We start from the raw sequence: 26,646 nt of genomic DNA on the forward strand, positions 1-26,646 counted from the left end.
GATCGGGTTCAAGTCCGGGCTCTGGCTGGGCCACTCAAGGACATTCAGAGACTTGTCCCGATGGCACTCCTGCGTTGTCTTGGCTGTGTGCTTAGGGTCGTTGACCTGTTGGAAGGTGAACCTTCACCCCAGTCTGAGGTCCTGAGCGCTCTGGAGCAGGTTTTCATCAAGGAACTCTCTGTAATTTGCTCCGTTCATCTTTGCCTCAATCCTGACTAGTCTCCCAGTCCCTGCCTCTGAAGAACATCCCCATAGCATGATGCCGCCACCACCATGCTTCACCGTAGGGATGGTGCCAGGTTTCCTCCAGATGTGACACTTGGCATTCAGGCCAAATAGTTCAATATTGGTTTCATCAGACCAGAGAATCTTGTTTCTCTAGGTGCCTTTTGGCAAACTCCAAGCTGGCTGTCATGTGCCTTTTACTGAGGAGTGGCTTCTGTCTGGCCACTCTACCATAAAGGCCTAATTGGTGGAGTGCTGCAGAGATGGTTGTCCTTCTGGAAGGTTCTCCCATCTCCAGAGAGGGATTCTAGAGCTCTGTCAGAGTGACAATCGGGTTCTTGATTATATTTTTTTTATTTTTTTTATTTAACCTTTATTTAACCAGGTAAGCCAGTTGAGAACAAGTTCTCATTTACAACTGCGACCTGGCCAAGATAAAGCAAAGCAGTGCGATTAAAACAACAACACAGAGTTACACATGGGATAAAACAAAACATACAGTCAATAAAACAATAGAAAATCTATATACAGTGTGTGCAAATGTAGTAAGTTATAAATAATTACAATTTAGTATTAACACTGGGGTGATAGATGTGCAGAAGAAGATGTGCAAATAGAGATACTGGGGTGCAAATGAGCAAAATAAATAACAATATGGGGATGAGGGAGGTGGGTGGGCTAATTACAGATGGGCTGTGTACGGTAAGCTGCTCTGACAACTGATGCTTAAAGTTGGTGAGGGAGATAAGAGTCTCCAGCTTCAGAGATCTTTGCAGTTCGTTCCAGTCATTAGCAGCAGAGAACTGGAAGGAATGGCGGCCAAAGGAGGTGTTGGCTTTGGAGATGACCAGTGAGATATACCTGCTGGAGCGCAGACTACGGGTGGGTGTTGCTATGGTGACCAGTGAGCTAAAATAAGACGGGGATTTACCTAGTAGTGATTTATAGATGACCTGGAGCCAGTGGGTTTGGCAACGAATATGTAGTGAGGGCCAGCCAACAAGAGCGTACAGGTCACAATGGTGGGTAGTATATGGGGCTTTGGTGACAAAACAGATGGCAATGTGATAGACTACATCCAATTTGCTGAGTAGAGTGTTGGAGGCTATTTTGTAAATGACATCGCCGAAGTCAAGAATCGGTAGGATAGTCAGTTTTACGAGGGAATGTTTGGCAGCATGAGTGAAGGAGGCTTTGTTGCGAAATAGGAAGCCGATTCTAGATTTAACTTTGGATTGGAGATGCTTAATGTGAGTCTGGAAGGAGAGTTTACGGTCTAACCAGACACCTAGGTATTTGTAGTTGTCCACATACTCTAAATCAGAACCGCCGAGAGTAGTGATTCTAGTCGGGCAGGCGGGTGCAAGCAGTGTTCGATTGAAGAGCATGCATTTAGTTTTACTAGCGTTTAGGAGCAGTTGGAGGCTATGGAAGTAGTGTTGTATGGCATTGAAGCTCGTTTGGAAGTTTGTTAGCACAGTGTCCAATGAAGGGCCAGTGTCGTCTGCGTAGAGGTGGATCTGAGAGTCACCAGCAGCAAGAGCGACATCATTGATATACACAGAGAATAGAGTCGGCCTGAGAATTGAACCCTGTGGCACCCCCATAGAGACTGCCATAGGTCTAGATAACAGGACCTCGGATTTGACACTTTGAACTCTATCTGAGAAGTAGTTGGTGAACCAGGCGAGGCAGTCATTTGAGAAACCAAGGCCATTTAGTCTGCCAATAAGAATGCGGTGATTGACAGAGTCGAAAGCCTTGGCCAGGTCGATGAAGACGGCTGCACAGTTCTGTCTTTTATCGATCGCGGTTATAATATCGTTTAGGACCTTTAGCGTTGCTGAGGTGCACCCATGACCAGCTTGGAAACCAGATTGCATAGCGGAGAAGGTACGGTGGGATTCGAAATGGACGGTGATCTGTTTGTTAACTTGGCTTTCAAATACTTTCGAAAGGCAGGGCAGGATGGATACATTTGCAAACATTTCTAAAAACCTGTGTTCGCTTCATCATTATGGGAAATTGCGTGTAGATTGCTGAGGAAATTGTTTTATTTAATCAATTTTAGAATAAGGCTGTAACACAACACGTGGAATAAGTCAAGGGGTATGAACACTTTCTGAAGGCAATGTATCTGCTTTACTATCGTATGGTAAGAGCTGGTTTAGTTTCCCATGTTGATATGGATTCTGAGTGTGTGTGTCTGAGATTGTAAACAAGACGTGGGGAGAAGCTTAGTTTATAGGTGCTATCCTCTCCATTGGTTTCAATACAGATTTGGAACATACACTCACACACAACTTTAACGGTGCCTGATAGTCATTCTACACTTAACATTTCCATATCATAATCCAATAAAATTATCTTATCTCCTTCCTAGCCTCGCAAGCCACCTGATCTTGTGAGCTTACATGAATGTTTGCTGCACAGATATCATATGATAGCGCAGCGGTAATCAGTCTGGTAATTACGAGGCTATCGCCTTCCCAACTCAGGGTGAGATGCAGTAGGCCCACTGTGTCAGATAGATGGATTACAGAAAGGGCTAGTATGTCTGATGTAATTAGATCACCATGGTGATGCATAGAAGGTTGCCGATGACAACCAGGCTCAGGTACAGACGATTGGATGATTTCCCTGTCATTATCTGCAGGGAACCCAATCAAAAGTGGAAGACTTGAGTGGACCCCTTCTGCGCTTTGGATCCTGAGTGTTAAATAGAAAGTGGTGTAACACCACCACTGGGTGAAGAACAAGTACTGTGCATACAGTAAATAATATAAAACATACTCAAGAAGAAGAAGAAGAAGAAGAAATCTCACATGGAACACTTTTGTTATGTCATGCATGACAAACCCCATGTGTTCTCAGCTGTGATGTGTGTACAGTGATGCATGGAGAGATGTCATCATAATTACATAACCTGTATGTGCAAACAGGCTATTTTAAAACCATAAAAATACCCTATGTCAATGTGTTATTCAAACTCAATGTACTGTATGCCAACATAATTATGTTTTATTCTGAAAGCAGTATACACACAACAATAGATTGCATTCATAAAGCACACATCTATGCATACACCCTAAATCACTTGACTGCACCCAAGCTCTCCTATTCCTGATCCACCACTGATGTGGATTCCACACCTGCTTCAAAACAAAGACCACAGAGAGGGAGCGGACAGCTTTGAATCAAAGTACACCTTTGGATACTCTTTGAATAATTTCTCTGTTCCTTTTGCTCTACGTTGCTGCCATGAGGAGCTCTCAGCAGGCTTTGAAACCAGATACCTCTCTCTCAGCCAGGGACTGTGAGAAGGCTAACTGCATGGTCCCACATACAGTATATCACCAAGGTGGATCAGGTATGGTGACTCCAGTCAATGCCCACTTCAGCTCGACTATAACAAGCCTCTATTGTTCTGGGGTTCCCCTTGAATACTCCCCTCTGATCTTTCTCTCAAACTCTCTGATCTCGCTCTCTCTCCAATTCCCTGTCTCTCTCTCTGTCCCTTTCTCCTCTACTGTCCCTCCCCCATCCCTCTCTCTCCAGCAACAAGTGGTCTCTAGGAGGATTGATCTCAGTTTCGGCTGTCTCTCTGTTTAATGAGTAAACACACCCTGAACACTGGGAGAAGATAAGGCACAGATTGCATTCAGACTAATAGACGCCTACTGTGTATCGTTCTGTTTTTTATCATGCAAAATTCATTGAGATGTTAATTATTAAGAAAGAAATATCCACACCCCTATTTTCTGCGCATCTGAGAGACAAATGACATCCCCCTTTTGCTTGGCAGGTGTTGTATGTCACTGGCCTTCATGTTATTGTATTGAACACTCATTAATCAGTTCAAAACTCTCCTCAATGATGTCTCTGTACTTGTAGAAGCTGGATTGAATGAGAACAGGAGAACATTAGGGAAAAACAGATGACATTGGCTCTGAGCGATCACTGTGCCACAGCAACACACTGACGTTGTGGCCAAAGTGTGTGTTTAAAGCTCTAGAGTGCATTTAGCCTGATTTAATAATGACCAGAGGCGATTTTAGCATGTAAATCTTGGTGGGGCAAACAAAACAAAAGCCAAAACACAACTCTAAACAATACATTAATTGCAAAATAACGGTGACAAACGGTGCCCACAAACTGTTAGGGCCTATATAAAGCTGTCCCAACAGCAGAGTCTGAGGGCTCTTTGTTGTGCGGCTCTGCCCCACCTGCCCTGAATGACGGGTCACCACTGATAATGACATAGCATCAGCGTATTCCTTTTCAAAGGATACGGTTAGAGATTTCTGAAAGGTCCTTGAAATGTTATGGACTTTATGTTGGGTCACTCACAACTCATGAAGCAAGTCCACAGTTTTTCCACTGAATGTACTGTATGAAGCAACCCACGTCTTGTGACTCAACTCGTCTTCTTCTGACCAATACAACACACACCTGCTGGTGGAGGCCAGGGCACAACCTCTGGGTGCTAGGCAACATGCTGGCAACCCACATAGAGGGAATAGGGATATCTGTTTCTGGCCATGCTAGTCTTTGACAAATTCATGAAGGACAAACTCCAAGCCATTGTCTTAAGCAGCATAGTAGTGATAGAGTGAAATTAGGAACAATGTTGAATCACTGTGGCGAGGCTGCGACAACATTTTAGGAATGTTCCTGAAATGTTGTCCACCAACAATGTTTGGGTGTAAAAATAAACATAAGAAGTCGTACTGTGCATACAGTTGAAGTCGGAAGTTTACATACACCTTAGCCAAACACATTTAAACTCAGTTTTTCACAATTCCTGACATTTAATCCTAGTAAAAATTCCCTGCCTTAGGTCAGTTAGGATCACCACTTTATTTTAAGAATGTGAATTGTCCGAATAATAGTAGAGAGAATGATTTATTTCAGCTTTTATTTATTTCATCACATTCCCAGTGGGTCAGAAGTTTACATACACTCAATTAGTATTTGGTAGCATTGCCTTTAAATTGTTCAACATGGGTCAAACGTTTCGGGTAGCCTTCCACAAGCTTCCCACAATAAGTTGGGTGAATTTTGGCCCATTCCTCCTGACAGAGCTGGTGTAACTGAGTCAGGTTTGTAGGCCTCCTTGCTCGCACACGCTTTTTCAGTTCTGCCCACAAATGTTCTATAGGATTGAGGTCAGGGCTTTGTGATGGCCACTCCAATACCTTGACTTTGTTGTCCTTAAGCCATTTTGCCACAACTTTGGAAATGTGCTTGGGGTCATTGTCCATTTGGAAGACCCATGTGCGTCCAAGCTCTAACTTCCTGACTGATGTCTTGAGATGTTGCTTCAATATATCCACATACTTTTCCTTCCTCATGATGCCATCAATTTTGTGAAGTGCACCAGTCCCTCCTGCAGCAAAGCACCCCCACCGCATGATGCTGCAACCCCCGTGCTTCACGGTTGGGATGGTGTTCTTCGGCTTGCAAGCCTCCCCCTTTTTCCTCCAAACATTACGATGGTCATTATGGCCAAACAGTTCTATTTTTGTTTCATCAGACCAGAGGACATTTCTCCAAAAAGTACAATCTTTGTCCCCATGTGCAGTTGCAAACCGTAGTCTGGCTTTTTTATGGTGGTTTTGGGGCAGTGGCTTCTTCCTTGCTGAGCGGCCTTTCAGGTTATGTCGATATAGGACTCGTTTGACTGTGGATACAGTGGGGAGAACAAGTATTTGATACACTGCCAATTTTGCAGGTTTTCCTACTTACAAAGCATGTAGAGGTCTGTAATTTTTATCATAGGTACACTTCAAATGTGAGAGACGGAATCTAAAACAAAAATCCAGAAAATCACATTGTATGATTTTTAAGTAATTAATTTGCATTTTATTGCATGTCATAAGTATTTGATCACCTACCAACCAGTAAGAATTCCGGCTCTCACAGACCTGTTAGTTTTTCTTTAAGAAGCCCTCCTGTTCTCCACTCATTACCTGTATTAATTGCACCTGTTTGAACTCGTTTTCCCATGATGTCAAGCAAAGAGGCACTGAGTTTGAAGGTAGGCCTTGAAATACATCCACAGGTACACCTCCAATTGACTCAAATAATGTCAATTAGCCTATCAGAAGCTTCCAAAGCCATGACATCATTTTCTGGAATTTTCCAAGCTGTTTAAAGGCACAGTCAACTTAGTTTATGCAAACTTCTGACCCACTGGAATTGTGATACAGTGAATTATAAGTGAAATAATCTGTCTGTAAACAATTGTTGGAAAAATTACTTGTGTCATGCACAAAGTAGATGTCCTAAACGACTTGCCAAAACTATAGTTTGTTAACAAAAAATTTGTGGAGTGGTTGAAAAACGAGTTTTAATGACTCCAACCTAAGTGTATGTAAACTTCCGGCTTCAACTGTATGTGATGTGTGGTATCATAGCAACAAAAACAAAATCATCACAGGGTATTACCTTGATGTGCTTGACAAACACATGCTTGTAGATGTTTGATGACTCTGTATCAACCAAATGATTAGGTGTTTCGGAGTGGTTTGCTGCCGGTAGAGTTGCCCTACTGAAAAAATACTACAGTTTACTATAGAATACTACAGTACTTACTATGGAATTATACAGTAGACTGTAGTATACTGTAGAATACTATACTACACGCTGTAGTATCCCTCGATTATGTGTAGAATTTACTATAGAATGTTTTAGTATACTGTAGAATAGTATAGTAAATCCTACTACACCGGCTCTGATGCTCGTCGGCAGGGCTTGCAAACTATCATGGATTACGAAGGAAAACCCAACTGAGAGCTGCTCAGTGACGCGAGCCCTCCAGATGAGCTAAATGCCTTCTATGCTCGCTTCGAGCAAGCAACACTGAACCATGCGTGAGAACACCAGCTGTTGCTGTTTGATCACGCTCTCCGTAGCCGATGTGAGTAAGACCTTTAAACAGGTTAACATTCACAAGGGCCAGATGGATTACCAGGACGTGTACTCAGAGCATGCGCTGACCAGCTGGCAAGTGTATTCACTGACATTTTCAACCTCTCCCTGACCCAGTCTGTAATACCTACATGTTTCAAGCAAACCACCATAGTCCCTGTGCCCAAGAACGCCAAGGTAAGCTGTCTAAATGACTACCGTCCCGTAGCACTCACATTTGTAGCCATGAAATCCACAGATGATGCAATCTATATTGCACTCCACACTGCCCTTTCCCACCTGGACAAAAGGAACACCTTCATGAGAATGCTGTTCATATACTACAGCTCAGCGTTCAACACCATAGTGCCCTCCAAGCTCATCACTAAGCTTAGGACCCTGGGACTGAACACCCCCCTCTGTAACTGGATCCTGGACTTCCTGATGGGCCGCCCCCCAAGTGGTAAGGGTAGGCAACAACACATCCGCCACGCTGACCCTCAACACAGGGGGCCCCTCAGTGGTGCGTGCTTAGTCCCCTCCTGTACTCCCTGTTCACCCACGACTGCGTGGCCGCACATGACTCCAACACCATCATCAAGTTTACCGATGACACAGCGGTGGTGGGCCTGATCACCAACGATGATGAAACAGCCTATAGGGAGGAGGTAAGAGACCTGGCAGTGTGGTGCCAGGACAACAACCACTCCCTCAACGTGGGCAAACCCAGTGCTTAACACCTCTCAGATTTGACTTTGTTTGTTCCGGTACCTCTCATGGCATGATTTGTTAATTGTTTCACTGTAGACATTCTATTAAAAGCGATTAGCGTTAAATCAAGTAGCCTCCTCGTTATTTATCCCGCCCCCCCAGAAAGACCATCATGTAAAAGCATGGTGATCCTTCTGTGTAATCATCCTATCCTGCCACACTGATTCCAGACCTGCTATCTTATTTGTACATAGAGGTTATGGGGAGGGCCGGTGGGGTAAGTAACTGATCTTGACACAGGTCTTGGTAGTGGTGGTCAACTAGTGGAGAGGTCCCTACTTAATTACGTCACGTAGCCTCGGCTAGTCGTCTCCCTACTACATTTGAATCGTGGGAAAGCCAAATAGAAAATGGATAAGACATTTTTCAATTTCAAAAATCCAGAGAAAGATGGGGAATCGAACCCAGAACGAGCCAGAGAACTGTCAGTACCGGAGGAGAGGAGTGAGGGGCAAACTGTTCCTGATAGTGATGCCTTAGCTAGCAGCGCTGCAATTAATCCTGTCAATTCAGCATCACCACCGGCACCTCCACTAGCTAGTAGCCCTACTAGCGAGTCAGACTCAGCTGGAGAGGGAGACGGGGAGCTGGTTCATCCACCGACTAAGTGCTCGGAGCAGGTTCAATTTGCAGTTCAAGAACAAGCAAACGTATAACCCCTGGCATGTCATGCAGAATTCAAAGTTGGGCTGTACAAAATGCAGAAAGGTAGGGAGCTTGGGTCTAGAAACGACTGGAGGGATTAAACTAGTAAAAGAGGGGGTGGAATGTACAGTAAGTTAACATCCTATGTCTCAGACATTTAAAAAAAATACAAAATACAAAATAAAGAGCCCTCAGAAAAAAGGGTTTTGAACAGGTGCATTTGGTGGCAGCAAGCCTTGTAGACAAAGCTAAAGAGGACACCCAGGTTATAGTTAACACTCAAAATCTTCAGAATAGCCTTAGAAGGAGGCTAAACTTCACATCCACAGGCCCGCTCATGGCTTTGAGCAAGCAATGGACTCTCAGGAGTTAAATAGATTTGACATGGGGAGAGTCATTGTGGGAGCTTTTGAAAACTAAGGTAGGACATTTTTTTTCCTTTACAAACTTGTTCTGTACTGTGAAGGTAATCTGAATATGTGCTTCATATTACCACATAGGCAGGAGGCCTATATATTCTCATAAGTGTGTTCTGCTGTAGCCTACATTTACTTATTTTTATTTGAAGTTATATTCCGATATTGTGATATTTGTTCTACTGCTACATTGATGTCTTGAAATTATATGAAATTCGGGTCTTGTAAGCCCCACAGCTGAGTATGTGTGCATATGCATATGACGGGTGTTCTGCAGTGTCATCTAAAAATGTTGCTGTACATTGATGTCTAGAAAATGAGGCTATAAGAAATTCGGACTTGTGTAAGACCCGCGGCTATACTCAAGTATGTGGGCATACTGCAGTGACGTCTAAAATGCTTTGAATTAATCAGCACCTTGGAGAGTGCTGTCCGTTTCACCACCATAGATAGTAGGCTACTTGGCTGTTTACTCTGTCTGCTGCGCTGCTACGTTGTGTTTGACACTTTTTTCTCAATGTGTTCCGTACAGTGACTCAGAGCCCTCCCCCACCCTCGCGCTCACTATATGTTCCGGGGCTTCCCGATATACAAATGAAGCTCTGGGCAAACCAAAGGAGCTTATCGTGTACCACAGGAAACGGAGGGCCGAATACGCCCCAATTCACATCGACAGGGCTGTAGTGGAGCAGGTCGAAAGCTTCAAGTTACTTGGTGTCCACATCGCTAAGGACCTATCATGGTCCAAACACACCAACATAGTCGTGAAGAGGGCACGACAACCCCTCTTCCCCCTCAGGAGGCTGAAAAGATTTGACATGGACACTCAGATCCTCAAAAGGTTCTACAGCTGCACCATTGAGAGAATCTTGACTGGCTGCATCACCGCTACTACAGTAATGTCCGCAAAAACACTACACTTTTTAAACTGTAGTAAATACTACAATATTTAATTTGCAAATACCCTGCCATTCCCCTCGCCATATCGCAATTTGTGCCACACATAAGTGAGAAACCTACATGCCAAGTATAGACCATATATTACTGCATTGTTGGATTTAGAGCTTGCAAGAAAGGCATTTCACTATACTTGTGCATGTGACATTAAAACTTGAATGATATATTGTGTTCCCTGCAGGTTATAGAAAAGAGCAGAAGCTCTGAACTATCTGTTCAGACCCGAGTCTTATCTACCTACAGGTTATGGAAAATGTGCTCTTTTAGTATTTCTCCAGTAGGTTGTCTGAACGAGAAGCCCTCCACTTATATGTCAAAGATAATAAAACAACAAAACTATAGCAAATACTACAGTATAGTACAATTCGCAAAAACACTAAATTAATTATTATAATACAGTATATAGTACAGTTTTCTTTTACTACAGTATTTATACTATAATTAACTGTAAACACTACAGTATACTACAGTAAATACTACAGTGAATACTACAGTAAAGTCCACAAAAACACTACAGTGAATCCTATAGTATTTTTTCATGTCGGTGGTTCGACTGGTGGTTTCTGAAATGTTGATTCCTGGCTCAAGGTCCCTGCATGGGGTTCTGGTTAAGTGGTGAGAGTACATAGAGTGTCCTTCACCTTTCAGGCTGACCATATACCCCCACCTGCCCTCTATATACCTCCCAATCCCCTCCCCCTCACCCTCCCCTTTCTTTCTCTCTCTCTTCCCTTTACTTGCTTTTAATCCCCAACCTATACTCCCCACACCTCCACTCAGGTTTCTCTATAGGTTTCAGGTAGGGTTTAGGTGGGGTGGCGTTGCAGGGGGTGTTGCAGGAGGGTGGGGGTTAAAGAGAGTGGAACACACACTGGATTGAAGTGGTCATGCAATGGTGACTAGAGTGAAAGAGTGGCCAAACCTTCTCTCCACGTCACCCCAATCCACTCCACAGTCCTCAGTTTCGTGAAAGCATGCACAAAGAGCGAGAAAGAGAGATCGATAGAGAGAGCGAGAGAGAGGCTGAAGAAGTAGAAAAGTAGTTGAGGACCCCATTTCTGGATTCAACATTTAATAGTGTAGGGGTGGGAAATAAAAGGCAGACAGAGAGCCAGGAGGAGGGATTTTAGGAGAAAGCCCTTGAGTTGAGTCTACTTCTGAAACAGATAAGATGCGAGCCTTGGAGGGACAATGGGGCTTTGTCATGTGATAAGTGTAGGAGGAAGTTTCAACAGCTATGAAGACTGGGTGTCAGTCTGGGCGGTGTGTGCGTGCGTGCGTGTGAATGGATGTGAATGGGATAGTTGTTTGTGTGTGTGTATGGTGGGGATGTGGATGTCACAGAATGACTTTGTTTCTGTCTAGAGGGGAAAACCAGGGACATAGTGACTGACACGGGTCACCTCACATTCAAATATCCACCTGCCCATGTCAATTATTGATGTGTTTTTATTTGTCACTGTGTCTCCAATGAGAGTGACAGGTATGTGAGCACCACTAGCTGGCTGTCCATCTTACAGTGAGCACTCCCATGCTGCTTTTCGACTGCAACACCAGTGTTACACTAGTTTATACACCCTTATGTTATACTAGGGAAATTGTGTTGACAGTGAGGACCTATGAAGAGCAGAATCAACCACCTCTGCATAATCAAAACAGTTGCTTCGTTATGTAAGTGCAATCTGAAAAGTACCAGTGGTCTGGCTTTGGCCCCAAGAGAGAGCAGGTACGCCGGAGCCATTGCCCAGTGAGACAGGGTGCCGGCCCGCATAGATGGCCTTTTGGGTAAAACACCAGATTAAATCCTATATAGAAATGCACCACCAGTGACCATAACTTGAGCATCTAACAGTGAATGAGAGTAAGAGCAGATTACTGACACAAAATCCAGATCAGAGCTCATCTCCTCTCAAAGTTTTGCAAACAGAGGATTTTAAGATTTAGTTTAAACCAAGAAGCCTTTTTTCGGAGAAGAAAAAAGTGGTTTCTTTATCAATTCCCTTAATGTGTTGAACACATGCCTTATACACTGAGTGTACAAAACATTAGGAACACCTGCTCTTTCCATGACAGACTGACCAGATGAAAGCTATGATCCACTATTGATGTCAGTGTAGATGAAGGAGAGGAGACATAAATTGAGACAATTTAGACATGGATTGTGTATGTGTGTCATTCAGAGGGTGAATGGGCAATACAAAAGATTTAAAGTGCCTTTGAACGGGTTATGGTAGTAGATGCCAGGCACACCGGCTTGAGTGTGTGCAACTCAATATTAGGAAGGTGGTCCTAATATTAGGAAGGTGGTCCTAATGTTTTGTACACTCAGTGTCTATTTAGGTACCTGGGTAAAGGAATATTGCTTAGGCCTATATTCTTATTCACTGAACTGAATCCTAACTTTAAACCAGCATGTAACATTCATATTGGCATCAATGCATGATTTATGCTTACCCAGACATACCTTGAGTAATATGAAAAGGCATGTAGCATTCTATAGGAAGAACTTGTTGCCATTTTATGTCAACGCAAATTTGCTGGATCATGAATTTTTACTCCATGGGCAATAATCAAAGGGCAACATGGTTGTTTGCTCCCTGATGCTGTCAGTTGACCTTTCAGAATGGCCTCCCTCCCCAACGTGCCCCCAAAGGCAAATCTGGTTCACACTGGTTCTAATGCTCCCTCTCAGCCTTTCAAATAATTAAAAGTTATCAGATTTAGTTCAACCATCCTTGGTGCTTATTTTCACAGCACAGCGTGGTAAAGTTCTACCACTGGGGCACACTGCACAAGGAAAGCCACACAGATGTCATTCCAAGTGAGTGGAACTGGTCAGTGATGTGCATGGTAAGGTTCTGTTGTGACAGAGGTAATGATATTCAAAGGCAGAAAAGGAATAATAAAACCTTAGTTTCCTTGGGTCATCGTGGATTCCACCAAGTTAGATTTTGAAGAGTGTTTTCCAGCCTTGTAAACCAGCCAGACTATGCTCAATTGTTTCACTTCGAGGTTAGGTTTGCATCAAAATTATTTGAAAATGTGCACACCATAACTATGTACAACAAGCAGATGAGCTTTAGTGTTGCTCCTTCGGACGTCTTATGTAAAACAGCCTACTTTACCTCAATGGAAGCAGGAAACGCCATGCATGCTGGGAGGAGATGGATGCAAAAAAGGGATTAAAATTAAAACAAATGGATGTAAAATAAAATGCAAACTCTTTCCACAGCAGGTGTGTGTGCAGACCATGGAAACCTTGAGCCCAAAGGACATACATGATTCACTTAAGAGGCCCTGTTAGCGAGGCTCATGTAGAAATGTCAGAGGGTCTTGTTTCATCTTGATGTGATCTGTTTTATTTATTGAACACTACCGCACATCTATGGCAAAGTTCTGATTCCGTTTTAAGGCGTAAATGAACTGGTGAAAACCATCAGGCACCTGTATCTTGCTGCCATCCAATACACCTTGACAGAGTTGCTGATCAAAAGGATTGCAGGGATTTAAGGAAATGAACCCATTTGGTTGATACCTATAATCCATTGTAAACTAAATGTATGCTCTTCAATCGAACGCTGCAGGCACCCGCCCACCCGACTAGAATCACTACTCTCGATGGGTGTGACCTAGAGTATGTGGACAACTACAAATACCTAGGTGTCTGGTTAGACTGTAAACTCTCCTTCCAGACTCACATTAAGCATCTCCAATCCAAAGTTAAATCTAGAATTGGCTTCCTATTTCGCAACAAAGCCTCCTTTACTCATGCTGCCAAACATGCCCTCGTAAAACTGACTATCCTACCGATCCTTGACTTCGGCGATTTATTCATTTACAAAATAGCCTCCAACACTCTACTCAGCAAATTGGATGTAGTCCATCACAGTGCCATCCGTTTTGTCACCAAAGCCCCATATACTACCCACCACTGTGACCTGTACGCTCTTGTTGGCTGGTCCTCACTACATATTCGTCGCCAAACCCACTGGCTCCAGGCCATCTATAAATCACTGCTAGGCAAATCCCCGCCTTATCTTAGCTCATTAGTCACCATAGCAACACCCACCCTTAGTATGCGCTCCAGCAGGTAGATCTCACTGGTCATCCCCAAAGCCAACACCTCCTTTGGCCGCCATTCCTTCCAGTTCTCTGCTGCCAATGACTGGAACGAACTCCAAAAATCTGAAGCTGGAGACTTCTCCCTCACTAACTTTAAGCATCAGTTGTCAGAGCACCTTACCGATCACTGCACCTGTACACAGCCCATCTGAAATTAGCCCACCCAACTACCTCATCCCCATGTTATTTTGCTCATTTGCACCCCAGTATCTATTTGCACATCTATCATTCCAGTGTTAATACTAATTGTAATTATTTTGCACTATGGCCTATATTGCCTTACCTCCATAACTTGCTACATTTGCACACACTGTATATGTTTTGACTTTGTTTATTCCATATGTAACTTGTTTTTAATCTTGCTTTGCTTTATCTTGGCCAGGTCGCAGTTGTAAATGAGAACTTCAACTGGTTAAATAAAAAAAATAGTGGGGGTGGTTTAGGTAACTGATATGATTTGCTCACAGGGAGCAGAGGGACACGAAACTACTCGATTGGAACAAATCTAAGACTACTGGCACAATCTACAGCATTGTTTCAGACCCCCTATGGTCAATTAGCATTTTAAAAAATCCCCATAAAAAGCAGTCAGTTTAAGCTAGAGATGTTTCTGCTTTGGATGAGTCTCAATCCAGTGTGTGCTGAAAGGTGACAGAGCTAGAGCGGTGTTCGTCACACCATGAAACCCCAAAAATCGGTCTTCTCACAAAATCATACAGTTGTCTACACCATGACCCCTCTGTGGAAAGGTGAGACGCAAACGTGTCACGTTTTGTGGGAGGACACGCACAGGCCTCAAGACTAGTCTGAAGGTTCCCCAGTAGAAACATTTTTTTTGACCGTTTAGTGCCCAAAAAGGGTTAAATACCTGTTAACAGTTCTGACCTCAGCTCTAGGACAGACATCAGAACTTCCTTTAGATTTTTTGGGGACTTTGGATGAGAGCCAACCAGCGAGACCTAGCATCAAGGTAGAATTCCAGTTTTAGTTCAAATATACATTATGCAGACAGGCCTACCATGAACATCTTTGTAGACTAGTTTGCAAATGAAGACTGGTCACAGGTTAATGTAACTAGGGTCAAGTAAAAACTTAATTCAAGCAGCCTACAAGTGTGAGCAAACTGTCAGGAAACTGCAAGGCTCTGTTTAGGCCACACAAGGAATCAAAAACTAGTCATGTCCTAGCTGACATGGCTCCAAATAAAACAAACTGGCCAAAGGCAAACATTCCTATACCCCATGCTAAAATAAGGATTTAAATTGTGGAAAGTCAAACCAGGTCTACCTTTGTAAATCCCTGTTAGGCTTAGCTATGTGATCAATAAAGGGGCTGGAGACTCAAACGGAACAAATTACTTGGCATGTCAAGCTTTAGAATTTAGAGACAGGAGACAACCTTATGTTAGTCACATTTTATTATACAAGAACATTCAATACCAATTGTCACACGTAGCCTACATTTCAAAGCTTTATTGAACCTGGCCTTAAAAACAAGTAATCTTAGCTTATCACATCACTGCTTTACACAATTAAATCTCACATATGCTAACTCATACAATTAGACATTCTTCAAATAAAAAACCAATCACAAGTGTACATCAAGCCACTGAAATTATTCACTGCAGTTGCAGAAATACCACAGTTAAGGACATGTGCCACAGATGAATGATACCTTATTTTAGAAGTTTTCTATTTCTTACATATGTTAAGTTAAGAAACTACGAAACGAGTCAAAGAGCAGAGTTCCGTACAGTACATCCTCATCATGGCCTGCCTCCATGGAGGGGACCTTCCCGTAGGGCCTATGGGCATGGTGTCAGCGTGCACGGAGTGTGTAGCCCTACTGGTTTGAAGCCGCCGGGAAGGTGTGAGCGCAAATAACAATTCCCATCAGTGAAGTACAAATGGGTTCTCGTCCGGAACTCAACTCCACCAAATCGCTTCGGTTAGGCGCGCATATGACTGCCTTTCGAATTTTTATAAAAATGTGCTCTTTGTAAAACAGTTTGCCCATCTATGCCGCATACGTTAAAGTCTTGCCTGTTCAGTGCACAAGAGCCCTCTAGAAGCGGCCCTGTAGGAGTGAGCCCGCCACCACGATGGGGATGAGGAGCGCGACCGAGCTGGACTGCAAGGACACACTGGCTCCTTTGGGAATGTTCTTGGTAGTAACATCCGGCATCTTGGTCATGTTGGAACTCGCGCCGCCAGCTGTGGTCGTACCATTCATGGCCGGGTGCTTTGTGGTAGTGTTTTGCGCGTGGACCTAAAACAGGAGAGCAGAGGGGCTTGTCACTGACTGAGGATTGGCGACAAATCTCACATGTGAAAAACATGACACATTTGACGAATCGGGACAATTATCAGTATGCCTTCACTTTCGTCCGAGTAACTTAAAATAAGGGCAACAGTTCAACTAGGCACACGGAGTAGCCTACGCGTAAAAACACAGCAGCCCTATGGCAATATGTCCTAACAAAATGCACCTTTGAAAACTTAAGATATGTTGTAAGTGTCATCACCTTGTGGGAAGTGTTTTCCATAGCCTATAGGGTAACTGACAAGGTCCTGCATTTGAATTGCGCAGTGGACGCGAAAAAGATACCGTCGCGCTCAAATTACATTAGCCAGTTTATGCATGTTGTAGTAACTTTATATCTGAAGGGAGGCGTCACGGTTTCACATTGCGCTCCCACGCTAGATTTCGCCAACACATTGTCATAATCATAATGACTGAAAACATCTGAGGCCAATTATCCGCGCCATCATTAGCTTGTCAATGAGAAAACCAGTCAGGCGAAAAATCATACATTTAGACTGACATTTGTAACCATAGAAAACGGATGAATAAGCCATAATGAATGTTGCACCTGTCCTGTTGAAATGCCTTTGCTCTCCAGAATAATGGGTAGCCTAATTAAATAATCTGGGTTCATCTGAAACAAACATTTTAAAGAGTAAGTCATTTTAGAAGAAAAGTTATTACCTGTGATGAAAAATGCATGGCAAGGAGAAGGAATCCAATGTAAGCCATCACAATTTTAGTCATCTTGTTATCGGTTTCTTTCTCAGCCACAATTACGCGTAATGTAGCTGTCCTGTCTACGACTTTTCTCAAGGTGAATGACTGGAGGACAAACCCAGGGGATTTTATACCACCACCGAGCGTGACGTTAGGCAACAGGGCGCATCCCCCAAATACCTGTGTAGCCTTCCCCTCAAATGGAAACCTACAGTTTGTTAGAAACTTCCCATAAACCACACCTCTGAGACCGCTTCTTATACATCTTAGGGTGTGACTGCGGCAATACAATACAAATAGCCTTTGTGTTTATAATCATTGTCTTTTTAATATAACGGTCAGTGAATATGAATTCACAGGTTTATAATTTGAAGAGTTTGAGACTGTTATTCCCACTACCTTCCTCCTCAGAGAAGGTTGATTCCATGAGCATGATGGGCACTATTTTCATACAATAATAATCCTATAGGTAGGCTAGTTTATGGTTCAAAATATATGTATGGAGATATTTTGCCTGGTAAATGGCACAGAAAGGTTTTACAGCGACCTCTTGTGGTAAATATAAACGTTTTACCACAACGCAATTCGATTCATATGTCCCTTCCCTGTCCGTAGGAGTAGGCCTACTGGTCTCAAATGGAAGCAATACTTCACTGGTGGTAACTAAGGTCAAGTAAAAACTAGAAAAGTACGTTTCCTAAAGAAAATGTGTGTGCTTGCTAGCTTGTCTTGAAGTAATATGGTTGATAGTATAGGATAGCCTGAACATGTGAAAGTTGGTTTTGTGTCTCTAGCTTGAATGGTTCAAGAGTAAGTCCTATACTATTACTGTTGGTGGGTTATTTATGCTAATTAATGAACATGTAAATAGTTTTAATTTATTACTTTTTGAAAATGTTTAAGTTGTTTTCATGTTTGTATCTGAAATGGTTAAAGAGCAGTAGCCTTTAAAATGTCTATCGCTGTGTTCTTATGGTTGGCATTGGGAGATTCTCAATTGGTCAAAAGTCCATCCTCCATAGCAGCGGGAAGTAGGGGTGCTGGGGGTGCGGTGGAGATGGAGTTCTTTGAAATCAAATCAAATAAAAAAAAATTCATCACATGCTTCGTAAACAACAGTTGTAAAACTAACAGTGAAATGCTTACTTACGGGCCGTTCCCAACAATGCAGAGAGAAAGAAAATAGATACAAATTGGAAAAAGGAATTACTTTATTATAAAGGTGATTTTTTTTCTTCAGTCAGCACCCCCTGCTCAAAACATCTTCCTGCGGCTATGCCATCCTCTCCTTGACTCCTTCGTCCTCCTCTCCTCCGTGACCCGGAAACCGATAAGTGGTTGAGTGGTCGAGGATAGTGTAAATTAGTTAGTTGGCAAACAAAGGAGTGTCCTCCTCTCCTTAATTACCTACTTCAGCAGAGGATGTACTGAGATGCAGTGCCTTAGACCACTGCGCCACTCGGGAGCCCACACTAAGGCTTTGTTGGCAGAATAGATGGATACAGTTCAATGCATGATTAATATAAATCACCGGTACATTTCTTGGTAATCCAAAAAATATTGCTATCAGGTTGTAAATCCCAGCTGGCCTGGTACATTGTTTGCTGCCTCCATTCGGGATGCACTGTTTCAGTTTAATTACTCAATATTCTGGACATAAACGGACGAATGTAACTAACGCTGGGAATGTCAATACAATCAAACTAGCAAGGGCAATGATCACAAGTCAGTCATAACATGGCTAATAGGCTAGTGTATTTATTTATGTAGCAAGCTAAAAACACGGAGCCTAACGTTAACTAGCTAGATAGCTAGCTAGCTGCTAGGAGGATGTCATGTCATACCATTGGAGGAGTTGGTGAGTGACTGACTTTTTCCCCTCGTATTGTTTTTCGGTGGCTAAACACTGCTAGAGATGCAAGTGTCATTTGTTAGCTAGCAAGAACTTGAACGACTGTTATCCAGTTAGCATATCTCTTGCGTTCGCAAATTCACTCTGGCTATCTACTCCGATTTCAGAGCACTCTTGTCTGAGGGTTCCAGAGCGCAGAACAACTGATTAATTTACGAATGTGCAACACCCGCTGAATATGACCGGTGTCAGTAAACGTAGGCAAAAAAAAGTAATAGTTAGTCAAGAACACTCTAGATAACATGTAAACAGCCTAACCAGCTATGCTAGAGCAAGTAAAATGGTCAGAGTGAGGTGTTCTCGCATTTGTGTCTGGAAGTAGCTAGCTAGCAAGCTAGCCAACTTTAGCCAGTTAGCTTGGGTGCTTGGTTGGGACAAGCATGCATTGGCAGGCAAGCTGCTGAAGGATGAGTAGGCTACAATTCCCCATCGTTTATCAGTGCAATTTTGACAGCTGTTCCTTCGTTAGATTTTAGCTAATCTTCCCTTACGAAAACAGATTGCAGTCAGAGTGCAGTATAACTGCAGTATGCTGCAAATACTGCGTCCAAAATGAAACTGCAATCATAAGGGTAGTTGTTGATCTTGTTGTTGATGTGCATAGCTGAGGGAGAGAGAGCCTAACTTTTCAGGGTTGTTTGATCAATAGGACTGTAAAGTTCTCAAATGTGAGAGGACTCCCAGGGTGTTTACATATTTGCAGAAAATACATTCAGGTGTATTTTGTGGCTTTTGGCGAATGCGTTCTAATGATCTAAAGTCGCGCTGTTGCAACTGCCTGTAAACACACAGTCCAGTTGAAAGTGAATGATGGCAGGCCCGTGTGGCAAATGGCTTGTTTCTACTGTATAAAGGCCTACTGTAGCTCTGATTGGCTATAGTGCACCGGTCTGCGTAGACTCCGGTCCTGGAAAAAGACAGATGTTTGTATTCCGTTTTATTTACTGCAGTGTCTATTAATTGTCCAAACGCACGGCCGCTTTCCCACTCCATATTGCTATATAATTTTCACAAATGCCTTAGTATACGTAATTCCCAAACATTCTAAGAATTTATGAAAATGTGAAAATGACCATATCTAAGTGGTCGCTTGTCAGAAAATGTTTAACAAAGTGTCTTTCTTCCTGGGGGTGTATATGAACAGATTTTAATAAGATTTCATGTTGCTAAAATGCTGTCAGTTCCACTTTAAAGGCAACAATGTTTCACACATAAGCAGTGGCGATTTTAGCATGTGAATCTTGGTGGGGCAAAAAAAACATGGGATGCATGCCAGCAAAGCCACTACACAACACAACACAACATTAATTGGACTATAACGGTGACCAACGGTGCTCACAAACTGTTAGGGCCTACATAAAGCTGTCCCAACAGCAGAGGCCCAACACCAGTCCCAACACCTTACCACTGTTACACCTGGCTATCAGCAGAGCCTTGTCTGGCAGCGAAACAGTTCATTTAGCCTCATTTACTGCCTTTAAAAAAACATAGCTGATATGGCTGACTTGCTTAAACAAATGTGGTTTCTACTGACAATTGAGATGTACAAACTATGGCATAAGGGGACGACGAGCGGATAAGAGGCAATCCGTAATTTCGATTAAGACATTAATGAGCGAGCTAGGACAGACATAGTCAATATAACTATTTGTTCAGCACTTTTGAAATGTACAGTGACAGAACTCAGAACATGGACCGTTCCTACAGTATTCTCCCTGTACACCAAGTCAGAATCGTAGGATAAATAAAGGGGGCATATAAGCAGACAATGAAAGCTCTTACAATATTCGATGATGACATTTCTCTAAAACAGGCTATAGGGTACATGATGCACCACCAAGTCAGAGCAGTAGGCTAAATTATGATGGGAAGGGGACCCAATTATTAGGGTGAGGCACATAGGATTCTAACAGCTTACTACACAAAATACACTTCGTATTACTTTCTTAGCTACAGTATACATATCTCCCTGGCATATTACATAATTTATGCAGCAGCATACAATACATTTTTGGACTCACCTTATTGTGCTGTGCTCACTTGAACAGGAAGGTGGTGCGGCGGTCCTTCGTGAGCAAATCTTGTCATCAAAATGTGTCATCAAAGTCTGGCATTCTCTGGATTTATGGTTCTTTCAAGCCAACTGGGAATTCAGAAAAAAAAACAAGGTCGAATCATGACGTTAGTGAGCTCAGGTCGGAGCTCTAGAAAGAGGCCTGAGTTCCCGACTTGGAATTTTGAGTTGGATGACCGTTCAAAACGTATTTTCCTAGCCAGAGCTAGTTTTTTTCAGAGTTCCCAGTTGTCTTGAACTCACTGAAGTCTGAGATTTCCCAGTTCCGAGTTTCCAGTTGTTTTGAAAGTGGCAGAAGTCATGCTGCATTGACATCATGGCCAATGTTGAATGTTTATCCTTGTAAGCTTCAAAAAGAGACCCTTAAACCCAGACTTGGACAACACATCCACTCCACTGAATAGCAGGCTAGTGATTGCTTTGTAATGCTTGCAGTTAGCCACGGATTCCTTCCAAACCATTGTTGAATTTGCGATTTCCAACTTGTTTATGTCTAATGGCCAATGAGCACTGATACGTTTTATCTATAATTTCTCTTCATAATTTCTCTTCATATGACAAGGATTGAAAAGGATTTGCCAGTAGATTGTCAACTTGATTCATGATGATGACTGCTAGCTTTCTAGCTAATATTTTGAAAGTATGACGTTGACATGATCAGTCCAATCAAAGCTACTGTAGATATAACGTGATTTGACATTATTTTATCTGTGGCCAATGACCTTGAGCCTTCTTGGATGGGCACTTCTAATGTAACTCTATGGCAGCACCCAACTGGCTTGAATTTTCGAGCTCTCCCTGTATATATTGCGGTGACGTAGTGTCCCCATGAGTGACAGAACACTGAGCCAATCACAAAGCAACTAAAGAACATTACCAACCCCTACGCTCCGTATTTTCCACTGGCTGCCCCACCACCACAGAAAGCACTGAGCTAGGCTGAAACACCTGCATTCTGGAGCTGCGGCTTTATTAACTCAATGATTATTTATATTTTTTACATAGTTTGCAAACTGACATGTGACACGTATTATTTTGTATATATATATATTTAGTATCTAGACAGGCTCTGCCCCACCTGCCCTGAATGACAGGTCGCCACTGCAATGGGCACATATTGAAGATGCACATTCCCAGAATCTTTTCATGTGTCTATTTTTAGAGGATAAAGCTAAGAACATTAACAACTTCATAGTTAGGAACACTATAACAATATGTAAGAAAATGGAACGGATTCTACAAGAACCAATATCTCTCCCAATAAACACCAAAAAACACCCCTATGGAACAATCCTTTGATAGCTTTTCAGATTTCACCATTAAATTGTTCCACATGGAAATGTAAAGACATATATTTATGTGACAGAATTAAAAAACAATTTTGGATTGACCAATGTAGATATTTTCAATTACATGCAACTTAAAAGTTTCATATCACGAAATTTCGATTTTAAATGTTTTAGACATCAGAGCAATGTTGAGGGAATCCTCTTTGAGTCAGAAAATGAGAGAGATCCTATCCAAGTGATAATGTCTTAGAAAAAAATATTAACTATTGGAACCAAGACTTAAAAATTACTGACATTGGCACAAGATGGAGGGAGTGTTGGAACATACAGTGCATTCGGAAAGTATTCAGACCCCCTGACTTTTTCCACATTAAGTGTAAAATGAACGATGACTCAATAATTCATGCCTTCTGGGAGTACTATAAAGTCCAAAAGCGATGGGCAGAGTTAACAAATTGGCTGTCAGAAGTTTTGCAATTTACATGTTTCGGCAGTCGTTAGTGTGCGGGTTTGTTCCCTCCCTGCGTGGAGGTTGTTGTTCATTATTTTACCTTCGAGTAAAGTACGCCTTCTGATTAGCTCTGTGTCCTGCGCCTGACTTCGCCTACCGCATTACACTGACGCAGTGACAGAAACACACACCATCTACATGGAGTCAGCAGGTACAGCGATGCCAGCCGGATCGATGGAGGAACGCGTCCAACAACAAGCGGCCATGATCCAGGCTCTCGGCACCGCCATGGAACGAGTTGTGAACACTATGGAGCGATTGGAGAGAGGAGGTATCCATATACCTCCTCCGATTACGCCACCACCTACACCGATGTCCATCGCTTCACCTTCTGGGTCCAATGGGATTCGGCTCTCGCTCCCGAGGGCTTATGACGGTACAGCTGCCGGGTGTCAGGGTTTTCTGCTCCAGGTAGAGCTCTACCTGGCAACCATCCACCCGGCTCCCTTGGAATACGAGAGCGTGTCCGCCCTCATCTCCTGTCTGTCCGGTAAAGCTCTTGAGTGGGCCAACGCCGAGTGGGGGGGAATAGACGCCGCAACTGTAAGCTATGCGGAGTTTACCCGCCGCTTTAGGGCGGTATTCGATCATCCACCAGAGGGGAGAGCGGCGGGTGAGCGTCTATTCCACCTCAGACAGGGGAAGAGGAGCGCGCAGGAATTTGCACTGGACTTTCGGACTCTGGCTGCCAGCGCGGGATGGAATGAGAGGGCCCTCATCGACCACTACCGTTGCAGCTTGAGGGAGGACGTTCGTCGGGAATTGGCCTGCAGGGACACCAACCTAAACCTGGACCAATCGATTCGACTGGATAACCTGTTGGCTACCCGCGGACGTCCGGATCAGGGGCTGTCCATTCCATCCCCCAGCACCTCCGACCCTACCCCTATGGAGCTCGGAGGTGCTGCTATGAGGGAGACCGGTAGAGGGGCCGTCCCCTGCACCAAAACTGGACGCAGAGGACACACTGCTGGTCGATGCTGGGGAGGGCCTTCAAGGAGTCGAGGCAGTAGACAGCGCACTAATAAACCGTTTCAGGTGAGTAGGCACCCAACTCACCCAGAGCTCCCTGTTGCGCATATGTGTATTAATGTTGTGTTTCCCGAGTTTTCTTCTCATTCCCAGCATAAGGCGCTAGTAGATTCAGGCGCAGCTGGGAACTTTATTGATCGGGATTCCTATTGTGCCAGTCGATGTGCCCTTCCCTATCCATGCCCTAGATAGTCGCCCTTTAGGGTCAGGACTGATTAGGGAGGTCACAACGCCACTCTGGATGAAGACGCAGGAGGGGCATGAGGAAATAATTAGTCTATATCTGATTGATTCTCCTGCGTTTCCCGTGGTGTTGGGGCTTCCCTGGTTAACTTCTCATGACCCCATTATTTCATGGCAACAGAGGGCTCTCAAGGGATGGTCTAGTCAGTGCTTGGGGAGGTGTGTAGGTGTTTCCGTAGGGGCAACTACGGTGGAAAGTCCAAACCAGGTTCCCACCATGCACATTCCGCCTGAATATGCCGATTTGGCTCTCGCCTTCTGTAAAAAGAAGGCGACTCAATTACCACCCCATCGACAGGGGGATTGTGCGATAAACCTCCAGGTAGGCGCTGCGCTTCCCCGGAGTCACGTGTATCCTCTGTCACAGGAAGAGACGGCGGCTATGGAAACATATGTCACCGAATCTCTGAGACAGGGATACATTCGGCCGTCCACTTCCCCTGTGTCATCAAGTTTATTTTTTGTGAAGAAGAAGGATGGTGGCTTACGCCCGTGCATTGACTACCGTGGTCTAAATCAGATCACAATAAAATACAGCTATCCATTACCTCTGATTGCGAGCATGACGGAGTCATTGCACGGGGCACGCTTCTTCACTAAATTGGATCTCAGGAGCGCGTACAACCTGGTACGTATCCGGGAGGGAGATGAGTGGAAGACGGCATTTGGTAGCACCTCGGGGCACTATGAGTACCTCGTCATGCCATACGGTTTGATGAATGCTCCTTCAGTCTTCCAATCTTTTGTTGATGAGATTTTCCGGGACCTGCATGGACAGGGTGTAGTGGTGTATATTGATGACATTCTCATATACTCCGCTACACGGGCCGAGCATGTGTCTCTGGTGCGTCAGGTGCTTGGTAGACTGTTGGAGCATGACCTGTATGTGAAGGCGGAGAAATGTCTGTTCTTCCAAGAGTCCATCTCCTTCCTAGGACACCGCCTGTCCGCGTCAGGTGTGGAGATGGAGATTGACCGCATTTCGGCCGTGCGTAATTGGCAGACTCTAACCACAGTGAAGGAGGTGCAGCGATTCTTGGGTTTTGCCAATTACTACCAGAGGTTTATCCGGGGCTTTGGGCAGGTAGCGGCTCCCATTACCTCCTTGCTAAAGGGAGGACTGGTGCGTCTGCAGTGGTCAGCTGAGGCGGACAGGGCTTTTGGGCATCTGAAGGACCTGTTTACTTCGGCTCCGGTGCTGGCTCATCCGGATCCTTCCTTGGCATTCCAGGTTGAGGTGGATGCGTCCGAGGCTGGGATTGGAGCTGTGCTGTCTCAGCACTCGGGTACGTCACCAAAACTCTGCCCCTGTGCTTTCTTTTCTAAGAAGCTCAGTCCGGCGGAGCGCATTTATGATGTGGGGGACCGGGAGCTGTTAGCTGTGGTTCAAGCTCTGAAAGTGTGGAGGCATTGGCTTGAGGGGGCTAAACACCCTTTTCTCATTTTGACTGACCATCGTAACCTGGAGTACATCCGGGCGGCGAGGAGGTTGAACCCTCGTCAGGCAAGGTGGGCCATGTTCTTCATTCGTTTTGTGTTTACTCTCACTTACAGACCAGGTTCCCAGAACGCTAAGGCAGACGCCCTGTCCCGACTGTATGACACAGAGGAGAGGTCCATTGAGCCCACTCCCATACTCCCGGCGTCGTGTCTGGTGGCACCGGTGGTGTGGGAGGTTGATGCGGACATCGAGCGGGCGTTACATACCGAGCCCACTCCCCCCCAGTGTCCAGAGGGTCGGATGTATGTGCCGCTCGAGGTTCGTGATCGGTTGATCTATTGGGCTCACACGTCACCCTCCTCTGGTCATCCTGGCATCGGTCAGACAGTGCACTGTCTTAGTGGGAAGTACTGGTGGCCCACTTTAGCCAAGGACGTGAGAGTTTATGTTTCCTCCTGCTCGGTGTGCGCCCAGTGTAAGGCACTAGACACCTGCCCAGAGGGAAATTACAACCCCTACCCGTTCCACAACAGCTGTGGTCCCACCTATCGGTGGATTTTGTGACGGACCTTCCCCCCTCACAAGGGAACACCACGATCCTGGTCGTTGTGGATCGGTTTTCGAAGGCCTGCCGTCTCATTCCTATGCCAGGTCTTCCTACAGCCTGTGATGTCACGAGAGGCTGTGTCCTGGAGGGACGTTACATCCCCCTGAGGTGGCTGCAAACCCAGACAGCTATGGCTCCATCTGCTGGTATGGTCGGGAACTCCAACCCTCTATGGCCAATCTTCCCACGCAGCTGAAACAAATGAGGAGCTGATGAGCTGAAGGTTTGGGAAGGGAAGAGACACAGTCTCCAACCTGGGCTCTCTGGAGGACAAGAGTGCTGCACGTCCACTTCCATGAGGAATATAAGGATTTGGAGATACTTACCTTTGGGAAATACTCACCTTTGGATATATGCACCTGTGGAAATACGTGAGAGACATTTGGAAGGACTTTTTGCTGGGTTGGCCACTAGCTGCAACGTGGACTACAGTAAGGCTGGGGAAAAGTTATCTGAGCGAGTGAG

Source organism: Coregonus clupeaformis, chromosome 29, assembly GCF_020615455.1.
Source record: "Coregonus clupeaformis isolate EN_2021a chromosome 29, ASM2061545v1, whole genome shotgun sequence".
In the NCBI taxonomy this organism is placed as follows: Eukaryota; Metazoa; Chordata; class Actinopteri; order Salmoniformes; family Salmonidae; genus Coregonus; species Coregonus clupeaformis.